This window comes from Nicotiana tabacum, chromosome 20 (genome assembly GCF_000715075.1).
Source record: "Nicotiana tabacum cultivar K326 chromosome 20, ASM71507v2, whole genome shotgun sequence".
Taxonomy (NCBI): domain Eukaryota; kingdom Viridiplantae; phylum Streptophyta; class Magnoliopsida; order Solanales; family Solanaceae; genus Nicotiana; species Nicotiana tabacum.
In genome coordinates, this window is record NC_134099.1 from 103206524 (window position 1) to 103234028 (window position 27505).

Here is a 27505-nt window from a genome sequence, read left to right on the forward strand (position 1 = left end):
AGCATATGCCAAATTTGAGTGGGGGTAATAGTGTTGTGGGGCTCTTTCCGGAAAATGGGGCCTGGGATGACGATACTCCCTTGCTTCAGAGGCTGCCATAGTCGTTTCTTCCTTCTTCTTCCCCCTCGTCGTTCCTCAAGACCCGCTTTGGACGGCCTGGGAAGTTGCCCTTATGGCTGCTTGACTCAGAATCCTACCCGTTTTCAACCCATTTTCCACCATCTCTCCAATCTTGATCGCTTCCGCGAATGGCTTACCCATGGCCGACATCATGTTTTGGAAATAGTCAGACTCTTGAGCCTGGAGAAAGGTAGTGACCATTTCCACTTCATCCATGGGAGGCTTTACTCTCGACGCCTGTTCACGCCACTTAATAGCATATTCTCTAAAGCTTTACGAAGGTTTCTTCTTCAAATTCGACAGAGAGTTTCGGTCTGGTGCAATGTCGATGTTATACTGGAATTGTTTTACAAAATCTCTGGCGAGATCATCCCATATATGCCATCGGGACATTTCCTGATCCATATACCATTCCGAAGCTATCCCTACTAGACTTTCCCCAAAATATGCCATTAGCAGTTCTTCTTTTCCGCCGGCTCCCCGCAATTGGTTGCAGTATTTCTTAAGATGCGCAATGGGGTCACCGTGCCCATCGTATTTCTCGAACTTAGGGGTCTTGAAACCCGTTGGCAGGTGCACGTGAGGGAACATGCACAGGTCGGCGTAAGAGATGCTCTTTTGTCCGCTCAATCCTTGCATATTCTTCAAACTTTGTTCAAGGATTCTCATTCTCTTGGCAATCTCATTTTGTTCTGCAATTCTGGGGTTCTGATCCTGCCCGGGTGCAAGCTCGCACTGAGGCGGTAGAGGATTAGTGTTGGTAGCGAACCTGGTTGGTTCCATTGAGAACGATGGTTCTTGGAATGTAAAAGAGGATGAGTCAAAGCTTGGCTTGTATGTGGTAGGTTGTGCCGTAACCGGGCAAGGCGATGCAGTAAAGATGTTCATGCTTGCATCGGTGGCCGACATTCGGGGATGAGGCTCAGAAGGCGATCCAGCAGAGAAGGCTGAGGTGGCTGGGTACCCAAATGGAGTAGCAGGATAATTTATGGGGACATTAGACGTTCCACTTGACCTGGAGAATAATTCAGGGAATCCGGGGACGACACTTGGCGGCTCTTTCCCATTATTCCAATCGTCCAGCATTTCCAGCATGCGGAGCCGTAGGATTCTATTTTCCTCCGCAGTTGCGGATTCAGGTGTGAGGACGACTGAGATCGAGCTTTCCTCGGAAACAGGGATCGTTTGCAGTGGAATTTCTGAAGACATTTCCACACTTCCTTTTGACCTGGTGAAGTAAGTGTGAGTATTGCTTCTGGCCCTAACAACAGGTAGTTGAACACTTCTCCTTGACCTCGTGAAATATGAGTGCGAGGCCAGACTTTCACCAAACCAACCGTCCTTTCAAAAACCCTGGATATACTCAACGACAAACGCACGGTTAATTTGTAGCAAATAACAGATAGTTAATCTCACGTTGGGCATGATGCACCTATACAGTTAAGTGGATTACTATATGTTTGCTACGAGAGCATGCGTCATTCCGGCATTTTTCCTTTTATTAGTTTTTCCTTTCTTTCCTTTTCCTTTTTTTTCTTTTCTTTTTGTTTTATTTTGCAGTAAAAGAAATGCGACCGGATCCGATGAGGATTGCCTACGTATCACGATGCCTACGTGAATCAGATCATTACGTAGTTCGAAAAACACAAATGAGCGTAAAAGAAACAACCTTTTTATTGTTGAAACGTTCTATTACAAGCTACATTTTGCAAAAGAGCAAACTTTGAAAATAAACCTAGACTCAAAATAGACTGAAAATCACCCTGATGGAAAAACAGGCAGAAGATGCTAAGATACAGATTCGACCTATGAATGCATTATGGTTTTAAAAATTGGTCTCCGCGGGGCATCGTTCGGCCTCGCCGCGGTTCTAGGCGTGAGGTCCCTCTCAAGTTGCTCTAGCTCGTGCATAGTCTGCTTGACATAAACCATTACTGCCGAGAGGAAGGTAACACTGGACATGTTCTCACATCGTAGACATCGTCTGGTGATGGCATGGGCAATGGCCTTGATCCTATCTCTGGTTTGCTTCTTCTCTACAAACAGGCATTTTATCTGATCGCTGCATATCTTGAAGACTTGAGCATCTTGTACATACTGATGCTTCAGTCGCCGTACTTCCAACTTCATCTGGGCTATTGAGTCGTACCAGTATCTGCTCTCGATTTGGAAATCCTTGGCCTGATTAGCTGCTTTGATCTCAAGTGCAGCCATCTCTTTCTTTATTTTAGCAACAGTTTTTTCGTGGTCGTCTTCCAATTGATTCAGGTATCGACGATGCTTATCTGCTCTTGTATCCCATTGTGCTTTGAGCTCTGCTATGACGTTTTCAGATTTCTCCAAACCATCTTGCCATTCTCTGATCTCGCTTTTTAGCCTTTTTATCAGGTGCTCGTCTGATCGACGCCTTGGCTGTTTATCTGTATCCAACCTTATCTGTTTGATCTGGGCTCTGAGCATTTCATTTTCTTGAATTAACCCGTTCCGCTCTCCTAGATCGGTAGCAATTTGCACGTTGTGCTCGTATTTCATGCCTTCTACTTGTTGCTTTAACCTGCTGATTTCGGCACAATAGCCTCTTTCCTTTGCTAACCAATCCCAATGCCTTTGCGATGACTCGGTGAAATTCCGGATGTGGGGTCTCTTAGCTGGCCTTTCGTGCTCAAGTTCCCTTCTGTACCATGCAAGGTAACCTGGCGCCGTTTCTCCTTTGGCTCGATCCCGCACGCAAGTATCTGATTTCAAATATTGACCCTCATTCCAGATTTGGCGAATCTTTGCTTCTGGGAATTGTCCGTTAGGACTTATCTCGACTGCTTGAGCGCTAAGGTCTTCCTCATGAGGTACTGTCTGGCATCTTCCGAACTGTCTCAAAACTCGGCAGGGTGCGTAAGGTTGAATGCTCTTAAGCCCCATCAGCAAGAAATAAGTTTTAGCTGCCGACGTATATAAGATCTCATCAACAGGCAACCATCCCAACGTCCATTGTATTTGGCTGGCAGTAAGAGCTTGAAAGAACGAGGTCCATGCCAGGACTCCTTTGGGCAAAATGATCTCTTTGGTTCTCGTGTAAGATTCTTCTATGCAGGTCTTTTCCGGAGAACCATGGCTCAAAATCTCGGAATGATGGCAGAGGTGCTCGGTCATCCATATCTGTAGGAGCAAGTTACAACCTTCGAAGAAATTTCCCCCGGCTTTACAAACTGTAAGAGCTCGAAAGATGTCAGATACCACCATTGGCGCGAGAGTACTGTCACTTTGCGTGAGTAAAGTGCTGACGACCCCGGATATCTTCAAATCAATGTTTCCATCTTTCCTTGGAAATACCAGAAGGCCCAGGAACATCATCATGAATGCTACCCGTCTGTGCTTGTCCCACTTCTGACGAACTCCCTTGCTGCACAGTTTGTTGATTGGATTATTGAATCCCCCCTCATGACCGTACCTATCATATATGAAGCATGGAGTACAAAATCCGGCCACCAGATCCGGGTTGTGGACGGTTCTAGGTATTTTCAATGAATCTAGGAATCGATATACCGTGACGACTCTTGGGGCAACCAAGTATTTCTGTCTTAACGGAAGTTCAGTATTCCCGATGTATCCGGCCATTTCTTCCAAGTCGGGGTGAGCTCAAAATCAGAGAAATGGAAAACGTTGTGCGCCGGGTCCCAATAGGTAATCAAAGCTCTTATGATATCTCCCCGAGGCTGGACTTCCAACAGACCCACAAGACCTTTCAGATATTTCTTAACCTCATTTTGCCCTTCAACACCTAGATCATTCCACCATAGCCGTAACTTGACAGGGATTTTGGTCATTATTGAAAAATGTTCATTTTGCATCGTGCTCATCCTGCACATTTATTAAGGTGATTTTAACAAAACGACTTGACTCAAAATATTTTAAACAGAGGGGATCAAGTTTTGAACACGGCCTTTAAACACTTCGGGGATGAAGAGTTTAAGGCTGTGTGGGTCAACTGGACAAAAAATGCTAAACAAGACCCGAAGGTGGCTGTTTATGCAAAGTCAGCCTTCCGGCGTCCCTTTCGGGAACATTCGGCTATTTATGATAAAACAACGTCACCTGACTTATTTATGACTCTTTTAAAATTTTGACACATTTTTTTTTATTTATTTATTAATTTTTGGCTATTTTAGCAAAATGGGGTTGAACCCGACGAGGGTTGCCTACGTATCTCACACCCGGTGAGAATCAAACCGGCGTAGTTCGGGCATATCATGAATAGAGAAAATCAAATAAACCTAGAGATCAAGAATAAGTATTTTCATTATTTTTGAAAAGAGATAAAGACTAAAGAAAATATTTATTATTATTTTATTTATTTTTTAGGAAATATTTGGACTATTAGTCTGAATTTATAAAAGGGGTACTACAAAAGAAACAACATTTTTTTTTCGAATTATGAATTTTCCGTTTTTACTTTTAAATACTTTTCTTTTTTTTTGATTTTGAAAGTGATAAAAGAAAAATTTTTATATATTTTTTTTTAATAACTCTCAATAAAAAGATAGTTTTTGTTTTCATTTTTTTTTAGAAAAATTCCGGCAAGGTTTTGACACTACTTGGACATTGGTTTTATTTTTCCAAAAATAAGTAATTATCTCCCTACGCTGCTATTTTTCCCCTTTTTAGAAACCGGTCAGCATGCAGATCTGAAGCAAATAAATGCGCAAAACAAACAAGATGTAGCAGGATGGTCTTTTCATTTCAGGTTGCCTGTCCTAGACGGACCCAACCCCTGTGTTGAGCCCCCTAAGTTAAATGCAACATGATGCAAATAAACGTTCCTACTAGGGATCCGACATGAAGTTTCGTTATACTAGGTTTAAACCTTGGTATTTGTTCTAGACTGTGTACCCGAGCGGACAACTCGAGTCGAGGAGGGAGCTACGTACCGGGGACCCGCGAGATCGTCCGGCTTTGTAACTTGTCCGACCTCTTTCTTATTTCAGGTATTGACACTAACACAATAGGGAGTCTCGACCAGCGAGCTTCTCCCCGGAGGTAAGAAGAGAAGGGTTTCGGCACAGTTTATATACAGTACAGATAATATCAAAGCGGTAAAAGACAACATTTAGCACGTTATGCAAAAACATGTAATAAAGATCAGATAATAAAGCCAAATATAACAATTATTCTAAACTCGAATTCTTGAACCCTGAACCAGTGGTTCTGGGTAAACATCCCCAGCAGAGTCGCCAGAGCTGTCACACCTCCTTTTTGCGCGCCCCGCCCCGAAGGGTAAGATGCGCGGGTGGAGTTTTTCCAATTTAAGTGACAATATTCGAAATGAGATTATTTATTTAATTCAGAGTCGCCACTTGGGAAAGGTTTGGTTTTTGGTGTCCCAAGTCACCGGTTTATCTTGAATCCCAAATCGAGGAAATTTTCGACTTTTCCAAATGAAGTCTGCGAACCAGAAATTCTAAGTAAGGAATTCTGTTGACCCGAGGGAAGGTGTTAGGCACCCTCGAATCCCGTGGTTCTAGCACGGTCGCTTAAATTGTTATAATGGCTAAATATCTGATTTAAATACATGTTGTGACTTATGTGCTTTTATTAAGTTTAAACCGCTTTTATTATTATCATTTATTTTTATAGAATTGCAACGTCGTGAAAATGCATCTCGAACCACGTCACAATCAATGCACCCGTAGTTGTTAACACATTTCGACTCCGTTGAGATTTGAATTTGGGTCACATAAATGCGCACCCGAATTTAAGAATGTAATTTAATTAAGCCGCGCCTAAAGAGTCTAACGCGTTATTATTTTCTGAGAAGGCCATGAGATTCACTAAACGGCCTAGCCCGAATTCTAAATATTATGATTAGTTGTTGAAGGCCCCGCAATTTGCATTTTTTCTTTTATTTGGCGAGGCTCGTCTCATTATTTTAAAAAAAGGATAAAACCTACAATGACTACATTTCTTATTGTTTTCGTTTCCAGAAATAGAAGAAGGAAAGATGTATGCTAATTGAAATATATGTTTTGACCAAAAACGGATTACTATCAATTTCTAATCACTTATAAAATGAAAAGACGCCATACCTTATGAAATATTTTTGGTTGAACAAAAAAGCTATATGGAGGTGGATGGAATGCAATACTTAATCCGAACATTTTCTCGAATCGAGCTTAACTAGACTTATTTAAGCTAGGTTAAGGAAATTGAATGCTAGGCATTGTTACTAATGGGGATTCGAACATGTACCTATATGTTGCCTAACGGTCCTGATAAATGGAAAGAAAATAACACAGAACATTATTGTGTAGGTGGAAATATTCTATCCTATACATGTCATTAGTTGACGGGAATCCAGTCGAAAGTTCTATGCCAATTATCCACACCTTCTATATATTATACCATTACATCTTGTACCTAGCAAACAACTAGAAACTAAGATGCAAAAAGCTAAACTTGATTAAGTATTGTCTAACTAATCTTTCACTACTGAATCACACTAATCAATTTATACAACAGAAATCAGTATATCACAAGCAGTACAAAACAGACATCTGAATCTTCTTCAATAACTCCTTTCATTTCATGCTTTTGAACTGTTACAGTTAACACCAAAGTTGGATTTGAAATGTGTACCTGGAAAACACTGAATACTGAAATGCAAAGAAGAAGTGAAGCAGAAAGGTCAGCAGCAGCAGGAAACCAAATAGCAGCAGCAACAGCAGGTAACCAAATAGAAAGCAAAATCCCAGTGCAAGATGCAGCTGGAACCAATGAAAGATGACAGAGTGTGGCAAGTTCCCGGTAATATGAATCAGAATTTAGGCAAAACAGATCTGGGGATGCACTGATGCTACACACAACTAAAAATCTCAAACAGAACTCAAAAGAAATCGATATGGAACAGGAAAATCCGGCTAGATGAGAATCAAGACAAAGAGGAAAGATGCAGTTCCTCTTTCCTGTGTTATCCTCCCTCTATCTATTTCTGTCTGTGTGTATATATCTGTATGTATTTCCACTCTCTCTTTCAAAAATTCCTCACAGTGTGTGTCTTTTCTCTTCTCAAATCTTCAGGGTTCTCTAGCCTCTAATCCTCTAGGTCCCTTCTCTTTGTATGTCTATCTCCCTCTTTTATAAGCCTTAACACTACCCCTTTTAACAGTCTGTTTTAGAATATCACAGTACCCTCCCATGTGCCTTTACATTTTCAGATTCCAATTAGTTATTTAAGTATTAACCCCCATCAACAATCCCTGACAGACTTAACTTTTTTAAAAGGTTTAATACTTTTAAACTAAAGCAAGGTATGGGCAGTAGAATATATCTGACAGCATATGCTGTCAAATTATTCAAAACTTAGCAAAAGACCTTTATGCAGGCCACAGGCTGTGCACAAAGCACATGAGGTGCACCAATGCACATGCTGTGCACGAGTGCACATGCCCTCCAATTCAGAATTTAAACCAAACATCCCTTTTTACATTACTGATCAATTCAACAGCTATAAGTAAACAAAACTGGTTCTTAATTGACTCAACAAATGCTTAGCAGAAGTAAGTCGATTTGTTATTGTTCGGATAGCTGAAACTAATTGACGACACATGTCAACTCGACTATATTAGCATTAACATACACAATCGTAGCCAAAAATCAGACATTTAAAAGTATGGGACACATGACTCGACTTATACTGATTAAACAGAATTATACTTCGAGGAATCAGTTAATCAGTACAAATTTGGAATACAACCAATACACATGCCTTATCAGAATAGGTGGGGTTCAAACAAACACAGTGGTTCAGGCAAAGTGGACAAACAGAAGTTGGTAAAAATTCAAAGACACAAAATGAAACAAAACATGAACAGACATTTAATCACTCACATGGATCAAACAGAAATAAAGAAAGAAAGCAAGACTCACCTCAAATCTTGAAAAATCAAAAACCTTGACTCAGACTTGGACAGACTTTCTTAAGGCTGAACGGACTTTAATCGAAGTGTTTCTCAGATAAGAAACACTTCGATTAAGGTCCCTTAGACCTTAATTTCTTTGGCTCGAATGGGTATGAACCAGTGACGAAGAACTACAACATTTCCAAAACTCAGATCCGGGATTCATGCCTCACTGGTCAGATTCGGACCAAACCAAGTATGGTTTGGTCATGAGAGGGGTCTGGGGAGTGTCTGGTGTGAAGCTGGGGTTAAACTGTGTAGATCGAGTTTTGACTCGAATCTTCAAATGAAGATTCGAGAAGGTGGGGAGGGATTCGAACTACATGGTTAACAAATCCATGTTCAAGATGGAAAGGGGATTCTAGGGTGTTAAGGGGAAGGTCACCGGCATCCATGCCGCCGGCTTTCATGGCGAAAGTACACAGGGGCGGCTAGGGTTTAGGGGCCTGGTCTGTGGAGACGAAGGCTGGGGTATTGGATAGGGGGGGGGCAGGGTAAGGTTATGAACTTATATAGTTAGTGGGTGGATTGATCTCAACCGTTAGATCAATCTAGATCTACGGTCTGGATCTGATGGCTTAAGTGGAACGGTGTCGTTTCAAGGGTAAAGGGTTGGGGTCGGTCCGGGTGAGACGGGTCGGGTTTATTGGTGGGTTATGGGGAATTGATCTTGGCCGTTGATCACTCTGAGATCAACGGCCCAGATCAGGCACGACCCAAACGACGTCGTTTGGACTCTCTGGGCATCAGCTGGACTGGACCGGGCAGGCCTGGTTTGGGCATTGCTTGTTTGGGCCAATTTTAATAAATTGGCCCAATCCGGAAGAAAGGGTCTCTTTTTTTTATTATTCTTATTTATTTTAAAAAAAACAAAACTAAGCAAAACTCAAATTAAAATTAAATACACACTCAACACAATTACTTGCACACACACTAAAAATATTTCAAAACAGGTAAAATCAAACAAAAATAAAATCACGGACGAAGATGCCTATTCATGATTTTCTATTTAACGACCGGATTACGGTTCGAATTATGCATGACACACACATTTTTTGTATTTTGTTTTAATAAAGTAAAAATGGGCAAAAATCGCAAATAACCAACAAAGTGCCATGTAAAAATCCAAAATTTGTACAGCGGGGCCAATTATTATTATTTTTTATTTCTTTTGGAGCGATTGTCGTGCGAAACAAAAATCACGTGCTCACACGTGGTATAGGCACAAAAGTAATGCCTCAATTTCTGGGCCATCCAGGTCAAAGCACAACAAGTGCGTTCCAGCAGAGAGTATCGTGCTTCATAAGGTGTGAATTTCTTACTTAGGTAGTATATGGCTTGCTCCTTTCTCCCTTTCTCCTCATGTTGTCCCAGAATACATCCAAAGGCTCCATCCAATATAGATAGATATAGTAGCAAAGGTCGTCCTGGCTCTGGCAGGAGCAAGACTGATGGTGTGGATAGGTACTCCTTCATTTTATCGAAACTTTCTAACAATCCTCGGTCCAGCTTGTTTCGGCATCTTTCCTCAGCATCTTGAAGATGGATTCACATATAACTGTGGACTGTGATATGAAGCGACTGATATAGTTGAGACATCCTAGGAAGCTCATCACGTCCTTTTTGCTCCTAGGAGGTATTAACTCCTGAATCGCCTTAACCTTAGACATGTCCAGCTCGATCCCTCGACGACTGACAATGAATCCCAGTAACTTTCCTGCGGGAACTCCGAATGCACAATTTGCGGGGTTTAGTTTTAAGTTGTACCTCTTTAACCTGTCAAAGAACTTTCTCAAGTCCGCTATGTGATCTGCAGCCCTCTTGGATTTGATAATGATGTAGTCCATATACACCTCTATTTCTTTGTGTATCATATCATGCAATATGGTTCTAATGGCTCTCATGTAAGTAGCCCCAACATTCTTTAGACCGAATGGAATCATCTTGTAGCAGTATACCCCCTATGGTCTAATAAAAGCTATTTTCTCTGCGTCTTCTTCATCCATCCAGATTTGGTGATAACCCGCAAAGAAATCTACAAGGGATTGGAGTTCGTGCTTAGCGCAATTGTCGATCAGGATGTGTATATTTTGTAGCAGAAAGTCATCCTTGGGACTCGCTCTGTTTAAGTCTCGATAGTCAGCACATACTCTGACCTTACCATATTTCTTTGGAACTGGTACAATGTTGGCTAACCAATTTGGGTACTCAACCACTCTGAGGACTTTGGCTTTGATTTGCTTAGTAACTTCCTCCTTAATTTTCAGGCTCATATCTGGTTTGAATTTCCTGAGTTTCTGCTTCACTGGCGGACACATGGGATTGGTAGGCAATTTGTGAGCCACTATAGAAGTGCTCAAACCGGTCATATCATCGTATGACCATGCAAAGATATCCTCATACTCCTTCAAGAAATGAATGTACTCCTCTTTCTCTTTCGGTGATAAGTGAATGCTGATGCGAGTCTCCTTGACGGTTTTGGGGTCTCCCAAATTTACTGCTTCGGTTTCATCCAGGTTGGACTTAGGCTTATTCTCAAAGTTCTCAACCTTCCTAACAACTTCCTCAGGTATTTCATCTTTTTCATCCGAGTCACTATCCTTATATTGTGTTGCCTCATTACATGTCACTGTAACCGGTTCATCAGGAAAAGTAATAATAATGCTGTAAAAAGAAAAGTGTGGAAGATAATAATGAATAATAAATAGCGATGCATTGATTGAAACTGAAAATATCCAAAACAAGTACGACTCGGTGAATCGAGCAATTATTTTGAAACAAGTGAGTCTTTAAAACAAAAATTACTAAAAATAGCTTAGATGCCTAGCATGGCTATAAAGATAAATTAGGCTGATTGCCAAGCTACCAAGGGACTCGGCGGGCCTGGGATGGTGTGGTAGTCCAGTTCCTGAGAACAGCTCCCTTCTCCACAGTCTGAATAGTGAGGCCTTCTTCCTCCTCCTCAATTATTGCACTGCAATTCATGTCTTCGTCCTCCAGGAACAGATCCCTTAGCCCAGCTAATGCTTCTTCTTCTGTAGTTCCCCATATTGTATCAGCTTGGTGAAAAGTCTAACCCAGTTGTGGCATTGGTTGCTCGAGAGGGTAATAGGGTCCACGCCATGGAGGCGACCAATCATCTTACTCTTACCATACTGGTATCCGAGCCCGAAGGTAGTACCATGACGTTTCAGCTGTATTGGTTTGGTAATTCCCTGGAGATTCTTTCCAATCCCTTTGTCGGGTTCATACCCAGACCATACTAGTATGATTTCTATTTTGTTACTCTACCATTTATTTTTCTAACGGCATTAACACGTTTGATGTGATGATAGGTTTTCCCTCCTAGCCTTCTTCTGTTCCCGATAACCGGGATGGTTTGACTGGTGTAAATGGGGTTACTCCTGTCCCAGTGAATGATCACCTTCTGATGGTTCCATTCGAATTTCACGACCTGGTGTAGTGTGGAAGCCATAGCCCCAGCGGTATATATCCATGGTCGGCCCAACAGAAGATTGTATGAAGCCGATATGTCAAGCACTTAGAATTCAACGTCAAACCCAACTGCAGACAAAGATTAATTTCCCTAATCGTGACCCTTTGAGACCCATCAAAGGCTTTCACGTTCATGCTTCCTGCCTGTATTTCATGAAAACCTTTACCCAATCTTTTCAGAGTATCCAAGGGACAAATTTTGAGTCTTGAACCTCCATCAATCAAGACTCTGGCAATGAATTTGTGTTCAAATTGTACCATAATATGCAATGCTTAGTTATGATTCAACCCTTCAGGCGGTAGCTCATCCTTGTAGAAGATTATCTTTTGACTTTTCAGCACCTGCCCTACCATGTTGGACATCTCTCCGCAGGTGATATTGTTGGGTACGTAATCTTCACTCAACACCTTCATCAAAGCATTCTTGTGCACCTCTGAATTTTGCAATAGTGATAGGATGAATATCTGAGCTAGGGTTTTGTTCAAATGATCAATAACAGAATATTCCCTTGCATGTGCTTTCCTCCAAAGGTTATCTGGTCTTGTTTCAATGACATGCTTCTTGGTAGTGGCATCCTTACTTGGTCCTCCCAAGTGTTCAGGTGTATAGATTCTTTCGGTCCTAGTCATTCCTTGTGTAGCATCGGATTCCTCCATCTTTGCCTTTACTTTTCGCCTAGCTTCTGCAACGTAATCCCAGGGTATTGCTTTTGAATTGAAAAGAGGTGTGGTTGATACTATCACTATAAAAGGTGTGGTCACTTCCAGTTCAAATGGAACAGGGGTGGCTACAGATGGAGCTACCTCAACCTCAAATGGAACCGATGCAGCTACCTCAACCTCGATTGGTGACTGAGTCTGTACTATAATAGAAGTAAGTGTGACTGCTAGTTAAAGTCATCGCCTTCTCGAATAAGCCTGATTGACCTCTCAGGATCCCATTCCTCGTCTATCTCTATCACATGTATCCCACCAACTCTATGATCCGGGAGGGGATTATTGCAGACATTGGGTGCAACTTCTTTCACTTGTATGACCTTGTTGTCAATCAGTGTTTGGATTTTATCTTTCAATGTTCGGCATTCGTCAATGGTGTGCCCCTTCATACAGGTTTTGTTTGGGTTGACCTATTGGGATGGGTTCTCTACTGCCACAGCGGGAATATGAGTGATGTTACCAGTGACTTTCAACCTTTCATACAGCTGGTCGATGGGTTCAGCAATAGTGGTGTATTATCTAAGTAGTTTGCGGTCAAAATTGGGTCATTGTCTTGGATAATTTTGGCGAGTTGGAGGTGACTGGAAATTAGATGGTTGGGAATTATAGGTATGATAGACAGTGGCCGGTTGGGAATATCTGGGAGAGGAGGGTTGGTATGTGGGTGGAGGTATTTGGTATGTGGGTGGAGGTTTTTGATATGTGGGTGGAGGTGTTTGATATGTGTGTGGTGATTTTGGGCCCTGAGCCACCATTACTGCCCCAACGTCTTTCTTCTTTGAAATGTCGCCTGATTGTAATGCCTTGTTTATGTCCTGTAATGCCTCAAAGTTTGTTACCATCCCGCTTTTGATGCCTTCTTCGATCCTTTCACCAAGTTTGATGATATCAGAGAATTTATGGTTTTTAATAACCATCAACCTTTCATAGTATTGCAAATCCTGTGCTCTGACGAAGAATTTGTTCATCTGTTCCTTGTCCAAAGATGGCCTGACTTTGGCTGCTTCTGACCTCCAATGAGTAGCATACTGGCGGAAAGTCTCGGTGGGCTTTTTCTTGAGGTTCTGAATGTAGAAAAAATTTGGTGCATTCTCTGTGTTGAACTTGAATCGGTCTATGAAATCAGACGCCATATTCACCTAGTTGGACCATTTCTTAGGATCCTGGCTGATGTACCAGGACAAAGTATCTCCCGTAAAACTCCTCATAAAAAGCTTTATCCGAATCTTTTCATCCTTTCCGACCCCGATGAGTTTGTCACAATAGGTCCTTAGATGAACCCTGAGATCACCTGTACCTTCAAACATTTCGAACTTAGGAGATTTGTAACCCTCTGGCAGTTTTACATCCGGCTGTATGCATAGGTCTTCATAATTCAAACCTTCTATCCCTTTGCCTCCTTCAACACCCTAAACTCGACTTGTCAATTTCTTGAGTTCCTCAGCCATGTTCTTTATGATCAGGTCCTTCTCAGCGAATTCTGGTGTATAGGAGGTTGATTGAGTAGAGTGAGGTGTGGTTTTCACATATATATAGGGTTATTTTGGTGAGTGCCAGGAATCTAGGTGTAGTGGTGGTCATTGGTTGAGTTTTGAGGATCTGGAATGGGTTGTGGTGTGTTCTGGGGAGTGTGATAAGTAGCAGTTGGTGGGTACTGGATTGGTTGATGATGGTGTTGCGGCAGAGTTGGTATCGGTAATGGATTGAGATTTTGAGGTGGGGTTGCATATTGATGCGGTGCAGGAGGGTTTTGTGGATGCTGGTTTGGTACGTTTTGGGGAGGCGCTGGGTTTTTGGTATTTTGTTGGTTGATGTTGGGGACATTCAGGGTGAGGGATAAATTTGCCAAGTTGCGGACCTGTTCAAGTTCTCCCTGTAGCTCCAGTATCTTTTGTTCCAACCTTAATGCTAAATTATTTGGTGTCGGAGTACTCCGTCCGTCTGAAGTTTTTGCATTTTCTGCATTTTCCTTTTGAATGCCACTTAAGTCTTCCATTTTAGATTTCCCTTTGCAGTTTGTATTACTTGGAGGAGGAGGAGGTGGAGGGCCACTAGATCTCATGTGATACGTTGATGATGCCAGTATGTGCGAACCAACCTTAGGGGATGGGAATAAAGGATAAAGAAAACAAAAGGTAAACAAGTCAGTAAGGGTTCTGAAAGGTTTGCAGTATTTAAGTACATATTGCGGGAATGTAAATTCGCGTCCTAATTTGGGAGCCTCGTTGTGCCTGAGGTAGGCCTAGTGACAAATAGATTTGGAGAAATTCAATGCCAATAATTGCCTTATTTCATTAATGTAAAAATAAACGACCCAAAATGACACTAAATAAGATAATGTTGCTAATGACACTTGGCCTTATTACATTTAAAAGGTAAGCAAGTAAACCTAATCTACTTGGTCCCAGAAGGACTCTCTCCAGACCGGATGCTGTTATCGATCAACTCTCCTAGCTCGTGCAGGTTTAGCAGTAGGAATGCCCTTGCCAAATGCCCTCCTTCGTTTCCCTTAGCGTTTTGGCAGTCAGTGACTCTCTTTCTTATCTTTCCCTTAAATTCCAGCAAACTGTACTCGAAATATTCCAGCCTTTCGCTGGATTTAACAGCCTTTTCTTTCCACTCGTTAATCATTTCTATATCGTCCTTATGATGTGCATATGCTCAGCTTTAGACTCTCAAACTCTTTTGCAACTTGTTGTACTTCACCTCTACTTCGGTAAACTGATCTATAACCCTATTTCCTGGACCAACCCTTGACTCAAATATTCCCGATAGATTGTTATCCAGCCATGAGGGGTAAAAGAATGAATGGCCCGCATGATATCAGTCCGGCTCGATGGTATCCTTCTCCATAATAATCTTCAAAGTCCACATATGATGTGCTTTATTCTTATATGTGATTGCATCACCCTGGAAATCAGCTATGAAGTGACTCATTTTAGCAACCCGTGGTATGACCTGTCTCCTGCCTGCCTGTCTCATAACCCTGAGGGGAATAAGGGTATATCCCTCTTAACCCAATCAACACCAAATGTGGGACGTCTCTGGATCTGATGATGAACTCGTCGATGGGAAACCACTCAAACATCCATTGAACCTGGTCCTCAGTCAACTTGTTGAAGAACTGCACCCATCCTATAGCATCCTTAGGTTGAGCAAACATGTCTAGAAAGTAAGTCATTCTCTTAGGGTGATGGAAGGCTATGTGGTCATTCCACGGCCTTCGTGGGAACTCTTGGTGGTATTGGCCTTTTTGGAGATGTTCTAACATCCAAACTTGTAACAGCAAATTGCAACCCTCAAAGAATCTGGACCCTTTCTGACAGCGTTCCAAGGCCCGATACATATCCGCAATGATCATAGGGACAATACTATATGTCTTCCCCTTAATCCCGTCCATCAAAGTTTTGGCCACCATAGCCAGCCTAGTATGGATTCTAACCCCTTGGATTGGGAATACCAACATGCCTAAGAAGCACACAATGAACACAAAGACCCTACGATGAACCCATCACAAGGAGGTGATTGAGGATTCATTATCAAAAATGCGGTAAGAGCTACTGTGGCCGTATCTTTCATAGAGGAAGTCAAAAGGTACTTGAAGAACTCTAAATCATCATTTTTCTTCAGCCCCATCATCTTAAAGAACCCTCTAGCGGTGCAATTTTCAGGTGCTAACAGACCAGGAATATCCCAAGGCAACCAAGCAAATCCTCCTATTACTTCTAGGAGGGGAGTCATTTCTATATCCCCAAAGCGAAACACAACCCTTTCCTTATCCCAAAACAGAGTGGCAGCCTCGATCAACATTTTGTTTGGTTAAAGATCCAATAGTGAAGGCAAATTCCCTAAGACTCGTTTCACATGATTTTGGTCACTTGAGGAAAGATCCCTCCACCAATCTAGCAAAAGTGGAGGTTTGCTATCGACCATACCGAATCTGGGGACTTCATGCTTCATTTTATGCAAAACAAAAGATGGTTAAGCCTTTTCCCCCTCCAAGTTCATCTATTTATACAATAATAATTAGCATATGGGCACTTATTCCTCCAAAATTAATGCACACAATTGTGGTTGCGTCCGTTGGGATTATGGAAAATCCGATGGACTTTTGGACGAGGCTTGCCTTAAACGGTTATTATGCGGACAATATATTAACCCGGCTAGGTTTGACCAAGATGCATACACAATTAATCAGAGTAAGGTTGCTATAGAGGTCTAGACTGGGAAGCGAACAACTTGAGGGGGAAAGGCACAGAACCATCGAATGCACCGCTGATCAACTAGTTTTATTGCAAATACACCTTTTCAAATTTAAAAGGGTGATATATAGGAAGAGCGCAAACACTCATCAAGAATTGCTATAGTATTGATTTGGCACGAGTGGAATATGATGTTGAGCATAATTTATGCAACAATAAATAGCATGTTGTCAAGTATTTGAACGTTAAAAAAACGATAAATGCAGTATTTAGATGATTGAAAGACGGTTACGGAAAAGAAAACAAAGAGACAAGTCAGTTTCAGGAAATAAAGAAAATCATAAATGATTGAAAATAAGCAGTTAAATTCAAATAAGGGGGGAGGGTATCCGGGATAAAGCATGCTTAGACTAATTCACAAAAATAAGTTCGCTATGGTATGAGCCTAAAAATATCCCCAGCAGAGTCGCCATGCTGTGACGCCCCCTTTTTCCTTCGCGGGGAAGTCTAGGTTTCGACATTCATGGGGGAATAACTCATTTCCTTTTGGGAATTGGGTATTTGAAGAGTCGCCACCTAACGGATTAAGGTGCGTTAGGGCACCTAGAGCAATTAACTCATGTGACCAATTTGCATTACCGGATATTAGGGTAAGGGCTCGAAATAACCTTGAGGGGAAGGTGTTAGACACCCCTCGCGGTCAAAAATGGTGGGTACCGACCGAACTTAAACTATGTGAATTAGTCAATTAACAAGTAAGCAGTCTTAGCACATATTTGCAAATAAAGGTAGTTTTCATAGTCTAAATACATATATGATCAAGGAAGTTTAGATAGTCCAATGCACATATATAAAAGTAAAGGAGGTTTGGAGAGTTTAAACACATACATGTAAAGAAAAAGAAGTTTAGATAGTTTTAACACATATGTGAATTGGTAAAGGAAAGTCCTAAGTTGATTAGCCTATAGGATCAATCTGTGCAATGCCTGGTAATCCTCCTCAACTAGTGGGGCTACACGTGACATTAATGCGCAGGTCATCATATCCTTTTACTACCCATTGCCCTCCCCTTAATGGTTATATAAGCGAATTTGATTATCGACCTCTAAGCGTGCTATTACCCATCCTTTCCTTATGGCCCTAGAGGAGTTAGGACCTCTAGGCTTAGGCAGTTCTAGACAATCCTTAGGTATTTAAAAGGCAAAAGTCTAGGCGACAACGAATAACATATATGGCTGTCAATTAAGGAAGCAGATAAAAGGCTCATATTTACCTCCACATATACATAGGTAAATAAGCAGCACGTCTCAAACAACTGATTTTAAAGAAATTCAGAAAGCCTAGGAATATGATATCTAGATGAACATTACAGATACAAAATATGCAGTGCTTGTTTAAGGGAAGTGGCAGAATTCTAACCAATTTGCCTACTGGTTTTATAGCCTGTTAAGCCTGGACAATTTCACACATAAACAGAACCTGATTTCACAGTTATTTAACGGCCTAAGGCTTGCCTAGGTGTGTATATGCAGTCATAATCTGGGAACTACTTAAACAATTTGATGTTTTTTCATTTTATAGGCATGCTGATCTAAGTGAGAAATATTATAATAGGTGATTTTATATTGATTTATACCAGAACATGATACCTATGTGTGGGGATGTTTTAACCTACTCATTTTAGCGACATGTTTCAAGGCAAATGTACTCGTAGTCCTAAAATAGGATCTCTAATTCACATGGAGAAAGTTAATAACTTAATGGCAGGATTTCTAAGTGATAGAGACTTATGCTGAATCAGAAGTAAGGTGATGAACTGTAACATGTGATATGCAGAAGCAATAAACATGATTGTCCTAAGTCAAGGTATCTAGTGCACAAATTTTGCATGGTTTAATGCGAGTAAGCATAGAAATCCTAAAGCATGATATCTAATGTGCCATACAAACCTAGAATATGATTTTTATAGCAACTCAACATAATGTAACACCTAAAACATGATTTCTACTCTATTTACCCCCATAGAATCACATAGCAACCCCCTTTCACTAGTTAACCCAATATCTGTTTACAAAGAATTATTACAGATCAGGATTGAATAAATTACATAGATGAAATGTAAAATTATATTACAGGAAGCCTGAAGCAGGCCCAAAGTAAACCTGGGAGTACTAGACCTTCAACGTAGTTTCAAATGCTCAAAAATCTCATAGCCAACAAGTGTCCAGGTGTGTCAGAGTTCCCTAAGGACCTCAAGGATCCGGGCAGTGCTCACACCAAGACTTTTCTCAAATAGGGACTGGTTATGTGCAGTGTGGAAGAGCCGGCCCTGATATGCCAGAGTTCAGAGAGATCTCAAGAATCCCTAAGCAATACACATACCAGATGGGAAGAACTTAATAATCTAAGAGTAAATGAGAATGCTTGACATAGTTTGAAAGACTTAGTGAAAAACAGTGTGGAGATAACTTTTTAGGAGTGAAAAGGAATTTCTAGAATAGACTAGTTTTAAGAAAATGCTAGGAACGAAAACCAATTTTTAGAAGAATACTCATAACATTTTGAAATCAGTTCTGAAGAGAGCGAATTCAGTAAACAACCAATCAATCATTGAAAGCTCAGATTCACAGGCACTTAGCAAGCAAGTTTGCACACAAGGGTGAAAGGGAATTGGGAACATATAGGGATCTCATTGAGGGTACATGAATAGGGTACAGGGAGGCATGTGGACAACAATATGCATAGAACACTTATGAGCTTCATAGCCTTAACAAATTAACCAGGATAGTAAGCAATTAAGACATAGAACAAAGATGTAAAGGACAGAATCAGACACACACGTAGGGTCAACCATATGCATTAAGTAACCAACATGATCACAGAGTTAAGGGATTAAACATAAATCAACAAACAGGCTGGTCAAGCATCAGATAAATAGGTAAAGTGTAGACATACTAGTTATACATTGAACAAGGCAGAATTTAGGCATGCTAAGCAAAGAAGTAAACAGGAAGACAGGTTGAATTCATAGTCAATGAACTAGTGTAGTAATGAAACACATAGAGTTTGGGTTTCAAATTTAACTAGAGACATACCAGTTGAAGAAAAGAGTGCATAATATAAAGCAGGTATGGTTCCAATATCTAGCCTTGGCTTTTAGCTGGCTAGATCAAGAGTTATCACAAGTAGCAGAGAAAGAAAGAGAGTTTGAGTGTGAGTGTGTGTTCCTTTAACTTGTGTCCGTGTCTTAAGAAGTTAAATAAGAGAGTTTATATAGTAGTTCAAGAGTGGAGCAAATAAGGTAAAAGAATCAACTTCAGTTAATCAAGGGAAGGTCACTGAACCAATTACGTGAAAAATCAGCATAGTCTTCCCTTAATTAAGGGTAATTAACCAACAGTAAGGACAAGAAATATTTAAGGAAATAAGTTCAAATCAGACTTAGGCAAAAAGTGAATAATTAAGAATCTAATTAAGGAAATAATCGTGCAAGGAATCAGTAGATACTACAAGCAATTAAATAAGGCAAGAAGATTAATCAAAGTCATAAACAAGGAAATAATCAAGAATCATGCACACAATTTTTTTAACAGAGCAATTCACTCAACAATTATAGAAAGAACATATCAATTTCCATAAACAAAATAGACTGGGTAAAACTTTTAGGAACACATAGAAATTAGACGGAAAATAATTCAAAACCCTAATAGAGATTAATTACGAATAAAAATCACAAAGCAAGGAATTTGACTAAGGAAAAACATGTAAATCAGAATACAGAACGAACCAATATGACTAGTAACTTTGAAAAGCTCAGAATCGAAGCAAAGCATCAGACAGTTAGAGTTTTAACATAAATCAACTAGGGCTTATGCGACATTAGCATAAATTAGTTAAGAACACTTAAGAACAAACGATTAAGCATTCAAAAATCAGAAAAGCTTTTAAGAAGATGACTTAGGGTAAACCCTAGTTTAGGAAGAACGGGAAATCAATTGACAACCTAAAAACTTTCAAGGAAAACATGTGAGATATGTTCGATTCGTCTCAGATCTATATAGATCTGAGAAGATCAGAGATAAAAATTAGGGATTTTTTAGAAAGCATGATAGAGACAAGAACATTTGCCTAGAAAATCATGGATTCATATCAAAGTAAGAGAGATTTCTTACTCAATGTCGAGCAAATGACCTAAAACAGGCAAAGAAGTCAAAGGTGCAAACCAGACCGCCTAGGTCCCTTGAGATCTTCCCAAGGATCTAAGAAACTGATGAATCATAGCAAGTAGGAGGCCAATATAAGCTTGAGATGACAAAGAAACATCATAGAACGGAGGGCTAAACCGGTGACGGAGCCTGAGGATTATGGTTTGGATAGAGAGCATTTGAGAGAGAAAGGAAAGGGTGACGACGTGGGTATGGTGGAAATGAATTAGGTTAGGAGGGGGTGGTTAGGTTAATTATGGTAAGAACAAATATGGGCCGTTGATCTCAGAGATCAACATCCAGGATTAGGGGGGCCTGGGTCGGGTCTAATTGAATTTGGGCCTGGGGTGAATTGGGTTAGGGATTTGGGCTAGTATTTAGGTCTAAAAATTAGAGAGATTAAAAGGCGATTTGTTAAATACCCAAATAATTGAATAAAATTATTTTATAAAATAATTAACAATGAGAAAAAATAATTTTCATACATAGAAGTGCTTCAAAATAATTATTAAATATTTTAAAAATATAAGGGACCAATTTATGGCAAAATCATGTAGTGATGCGTACGTGGGCTATAATTGCAAAATCAGTGTAATTGTAGCCAAAAGGTGTAAATATGGTTATTTGTGAAATAATTGAAACCTAATAGGACCGTAAATGGTAATATTAAATCAAGATATATTTTAAAATTATTTGTAATGCAATTTTGTAATTATTTATATGAATAAAATATTGAGATAAATTAATTTAAAGATGTAAAAATTATGAAAAAATACCAATTGATGTTAATGCATAGTTTTAAAGGTATATATGCATTTCAAAAATATTTTAGGGAAAAATTGGGTATCAACACTTCTCACGCCAGTAGAAAATATACATCTCTAACCCTGGTAGAAACCATCAAGAGCTCTCCGAATCCCCTTTGCACAAAACCAAACCGTCAGGACTGCCTCCTTCTAACTCAACCAAGCTACGCAAGCCATCAAAACCTAAGTGCATTTCCATGAAACACCTGTAGAAATCCACCACATCATAGGCACCCAAGAACCGATCATATCCATTATCACGCTGATCTAACCTACTACCAAGTTGTCCTAATTCTCTGAGTTCCTTTCGAATTACCTTCAATTTGATACGTTTCCTTGCTAGTACACCACTATCCTTAACTAAAACTTGCCCCACGAACTTTAACATAAAACCGCACCGTCTAAGGCTCATAAGCCACTGAATACTCTCACAAATATCCCCAAAAGCACCATATTCGAAATACTTACCCTGAAGAGACTTCCTGCGAATCTAAAGCCATTACCTTCACCTTCCTGATACTGATGTGTAGAATCCATAATGATATAGAAATACCACAAGTCTTGACACCCTCCAATGCAAACCTCAGTTTCTAGCCAAATATACAACCTCGAAATCTCCAATTATTACATGAAAATCTTGAACCCATTAGAACCATTCTCGAGAGTCATCCACTCTACTAAAACCGCAATTAGACCGATCAAATGGACCGAACGACCTGTGCTCCATTAGCACTCTGACACCGTAGAATGTAACCTCATCTTAATGCAACCAAGCAACTTCCCGTTCTATGCACCGTACATCCTTTACCCATACAACTCAAGTCATTCCATGATTCTCATACACCCATAAGATATAACATAACCTTTATTGAAATTTCCTTTACTCGAGCCATCCTCGGTCTCAACCTTTATAACCCATAACTAATTCACCAGTACACCTTAAACTGGAACCAACATAGCACATAACCGTGCAATCAACTAATCAATAACAGCCTCCCCACTTGGCTCAAAGCCATAGATCAAAACACACAATAACTCATAATGCATACACTCTATTACTGGCATAATACCGTGGTGAAATTAAACTAAATCCTTCATAAGCTCGTGCAACACAGACCATCTAGTACTTCCAATTTTCTGCAAATCTCGCATTCACCCTCGTAATAGTCAAACCCACTCTATTAAGCAATCCAAATTCAAATTGCAACACATATATTTTGCTGGTAAAAGAGGTCTCCCAACAAACAACATAAGGATCATACAAACTTCAGAACACTCCGCAGGATATATCCCACCTGCTTCGCCTCAAACTAATAACTCTTCGTACCCTTCCACCGTCATAAATATTACGCAATCACTTAATCTTCTTGAGGCTGAACTCATATCATAACATGAAATCTACTTCATTTCCCAACTAGACAACATGAAAAAATTATTCACACACCCATAACTCGGGGCTATACATCAAATCAATATGGAAGTCAAGCACCAAATAGTTCTTTCTATACTCAAGCAAACCCTTCTTGTCACATTCAAATCATATGAATGCATCTCGCAGTCACATCATACTCATCACATAGTCATCCATCCATCATTTCCACTAATAGGGACACTACCGAACATATAAATTCAAAAAGCACGTGCTCACATAATCAACACCTCAGTGCTCAAGCTATAGGCAAAACCCGGCCTCAAGTCCTCTAGACTAGCCCAACATCAACACACAGAAATCACATCTCGCTCCTTGATTAGGGGATCACAAGCCGTCTACACAACCGATACCGAGCACTCATACGCGCATACGAACGCGTGGAAGGAATTCAAAGAGTTACATTTCAAGCTGAATCAAGGATGTACAATAAGAATTTAAGAATGTGGGATTTCCTAAAGGTTCTGCAGCCTCCCGAGCATAAGTACAAATGTCTCCGTACCAATCCACGAGACTCTACTAAACCTACTCATGACTCGTGAGACCTATGTAACCTAGGCTCTGATACCAACTTGTCATGACCCTAAAACCGACTCGGTCGTGATGGCGCCTATTATGGAACTAGGCTAACCGACACAATTCCTAAATTAACCATTAACCAATAAAGATCGTTTTTAAGCCTTTAATTAATTAAATATCTCATAACGTAAGTCTAAATGAATAGTGCAGAATAAATATACAAGACCGACATCGGGGTGTTACAAGTCACGAGCATCTACTAAGGCCTGAAGATATGCTAAAACAATCTAAGGAATACAAGAGGGAGAAGAGCAGGGCTGCGAACGTCGGGCAACTACCTTGCTAACTCCAATGACTCTGCCACTGAGCAATCAACAACCGCCATCGGGTTTATAAATACCTGAATCTACACACAAGGTGCATGGAGTAATGTGAGTATGCCAACTCAGTAAGTAATAAAAGTAATGATAGCTGAGCAACAAGAAAACACGTAAACCACGTCATTACACTACAACAATCGCAGTACATTTCCAAAACAGTACAGAAAATTATTTTCTTCGTAAATCAAGCCCAGTTTCAGTAAAACCTTTTTAAAACATCTTTCAGTAGTTTCAAACGAGTGATAAAATAGTGAGTAAAATTGATAAAAACATAAACAACCCCTCGAGCAAAACATGGACCATAAACTGCCCCTCGAGCATAATATCAACAGAACCAGCCCCTCGGGCTACCTCACAATCACTCGTAATCAGCCCCTCAGGCATAACATGAATCAAGAACCGCCCCTGGGGCAAAACATGGATCAAGAACAGCCCTTCGGGCAACAACATAAAACAACAACAGCCCCTCGGGCTACATCATATCACTCATACTGGGTACCCACGCTCATTGGGGGTTTACAAACTCCTGGAGGGGCTCCTATAGCCCAAGCGCAATAACAAGCCATCTCGTGGAATAACAAATCAGGCCTCCGACCTCAAAATCATGAATCAGTACAACACTGCTGTGACACGCATCCCGATCCCATAGTATCCTCACAATACAGGCCCTCGACCTCACTCAGTAAGAAATCTCTCAAGTAACTTGGGCAACAGTAAAACATGATGCTCAACCCAAAATATCATTTAAAATATCAAAACAGAGTAAATATGGTTGAGTTATAAAAATAGTAGAATACAACATGATTGAGTACAAATATGAAGTCAAAACAGTGAGGAGTAGTAGTAAAAATCCCTTAAGGGTCCAAAACAGTTAGCACAAGGCCCAAATATGGCATTCAGCCCAAAACATAATAATACTTTCCAAAGCACAATGATATCAAACAATTTTCAATCAAATATGCGAATTAACAGTCGTACGGGACGGACTAAGTTAGAATCCCCAATGGTGCATGACCCCACACTCTCATCTAGTGTGTGCGTCACCTCAAAGCAGCACAACGATATGAAATTCAGGGATTCATACCCTTAGGACAAATATTTACAATCATTACTTACCTCAATCCAGTCCAAACTTTATCCTGCGATGCCTTTGCCTCTCGACTCAGCCTCTGAATGCTCCAAATCTAACCAAACACAGGTTCATACCATCAAAATATGCTAAGGGAACAAAGCCCACTTGAAAATAACCAATTCACACCAAGAATCCCGAAATTGGCCAAACCCGACCCCCTGGCCCACGTCTAGGATTCCTACAAAAATCATAAAACTAGAATCCTTACACTCTCACGAGTTCATACATATCAAATACATCAAAATCTGACCACAAATGACCCCTCAAATCCTCAAATCAAAGTCTCAAATTCCAAGCCCTAACTCTCCAATTTTAGGCTTTAGATTCCACAAATTTCATGTTTAATTAGGTAGAAATCACAATAGGATCGAGTATTAAGTCCATAAATCTTACCTCCAAGTGTTTCCCTTTGATTCCCTCTTCAATCCTTCTCAAAAAGTTCCAAAATTGCTCATTAATGGTGAAATTTAGACCCAAATCGCGGAAGTGATCTTTTAAACATTCTGCCCAGCACTTAAATCCCTTCTTCGCGTACGTGGTCAACACCTCGTATTCGCGAAGCACAAACTTCCGTTGACCATTTATTCCTTCATCGCGAATGTGAGACCCTATACGCGAACGTAATGCCTCAACTCCCCAACCCATCGCGAACGCGACACCTAGCTCGCGAATGCGAAGCCCAAATTGGACCTGGATCCAATTGCTCACCTTTACTCTACGCAAACGCGGAAAAACCATCGCGAACTCTGTTGATACCCAATTGTTTCCATAATATTTTCAAAACTATGCTTTGGCATCAGTTAGTATTGTTATACAATTTCTGCATTTTTAAAATATTCTAAGTAATTTCTCCCAGCATTTATTTTATAAAAAAAATCACTAATTGCATCACAAATAGTTTTATAATAATTTTTGTGGCTTAATTTTATTATTTGCATTTGTACCAAGTTTCAATTATTGCACAAATAGCCACATTTATGTTTTAGAACGCAATTGTAATTACTTTGCAATTATAGCCTATGCATGTATTATTACATTATTTTACCAAAAAATAGCCTTTTATATTTTCATAATATTAAGTAATTATTTTAAAATATTCCCAGGCATGAAAATCATTTTTTACCACCTATTAATTATTTTTAAAAATTGTTTCATCAATTAAAGATGTATTTAACAAATAGCCCTTTTCTATCCTAGACCTAGCCTATTTAACTAGCCCAATTTTAACCCCTTATAAACCAGCCCAGAAACCCCAGGCCTAATACCCACCTGTCCGACCCAATACCTGGGCAAATCTTGGCTGTCGGTCGTTGTGATCAATGGTCCAAATTTCCCCTTACCTAAAATAAACCAGCCTATACCCCCCAAACCCTAATCATTCTAACACCCTTCCCCGCCGTCATTTGTTCCTCTCCTCTTACGAATGCTCTCAAAACCTAACCCTAATTCACCCTCATCGTCACTCATTTGCTGCCGTTTATGGTGGTCTCTCGCCACCATCGGATCTCTAATGGCCTCTCCTATGTTGGTATTTCCATCTCTAAGGTCCCCGAGGGACCAAGGTCAATCCACATACACCTATGGCCCTTTCTTGCCTTTTTCAGGCTGTCCCAGTTCGATTACGAGTAAGATCTTCCTATTTTGCTTTAAACCTATGGATTTCTAAGCCTACTTCTTCATCTCTGTGTTGTTCTTCTCGAAACCCTAATTTCTTCCTTTGAACTTCTCAGATCTGTATAGATCTGAGATGGTTTGGACTTATTTCACCAGTTTTTTATGAAAATCTTCTTGTTTTACGAGTGGCTTTCCATTTTTTTCTCAAACTAGGGTTTCCTGAAAATCCTTTTCTTCAAAACGTTTTGCTGACTTTAAGTGTTTAATCTTCTATTTTTATGTGTGTTTGACTAATTTCGAAGGGTTTGCTTCAACCCTAACTAGCTTATGCTTAAGCCCTAATTTTTCTTATGTTTTTGTTTCGATTTTGAGTATTTCCATGCTACTTGTTACGCTGTTCGTTTTGTACTTTGACTTTCACGATTTCCCCTTTAGTCTAAATTCAATGTCTTGTGATTTTTACCATAGTTCATCTCTATTAAGGTTTTTGATTCGATTTCTTGGCTAATTTCTGTACGTTTGTGAGATTCTATTCTAGCCTACTTGTCTATTTGTGGTAAACCTATATTTCTCTCCTTAAATCAGTGATTGATTTGAATTTTGGACTTACCAATTTGCTTCGTTAAAACCTATATGTCGAGTCCGGACTATTCCTTTATTACCTTATTTGAATGGTCTGCGATACTTGCCTATTCTTTACATGATTCTCTCCTTAATTAAACCCTTGACTGTTGTTATTCTGAAGTTCTTTATTTTTGGTTTAACTTGAATGTCTTTCCTTAATAAGGCCTCCGATTCTTACTTCTTTACTCAGTCTGATTGAACTCTTGCCTTCATTAGCTCTTGTCATTACCGTTGGCTAATTTTTCTTAATTAAAGGAGAAGACTATGCTGAATCTTTGTGTGATTGATTCTGAAATTACTTGGTTGCTGATTA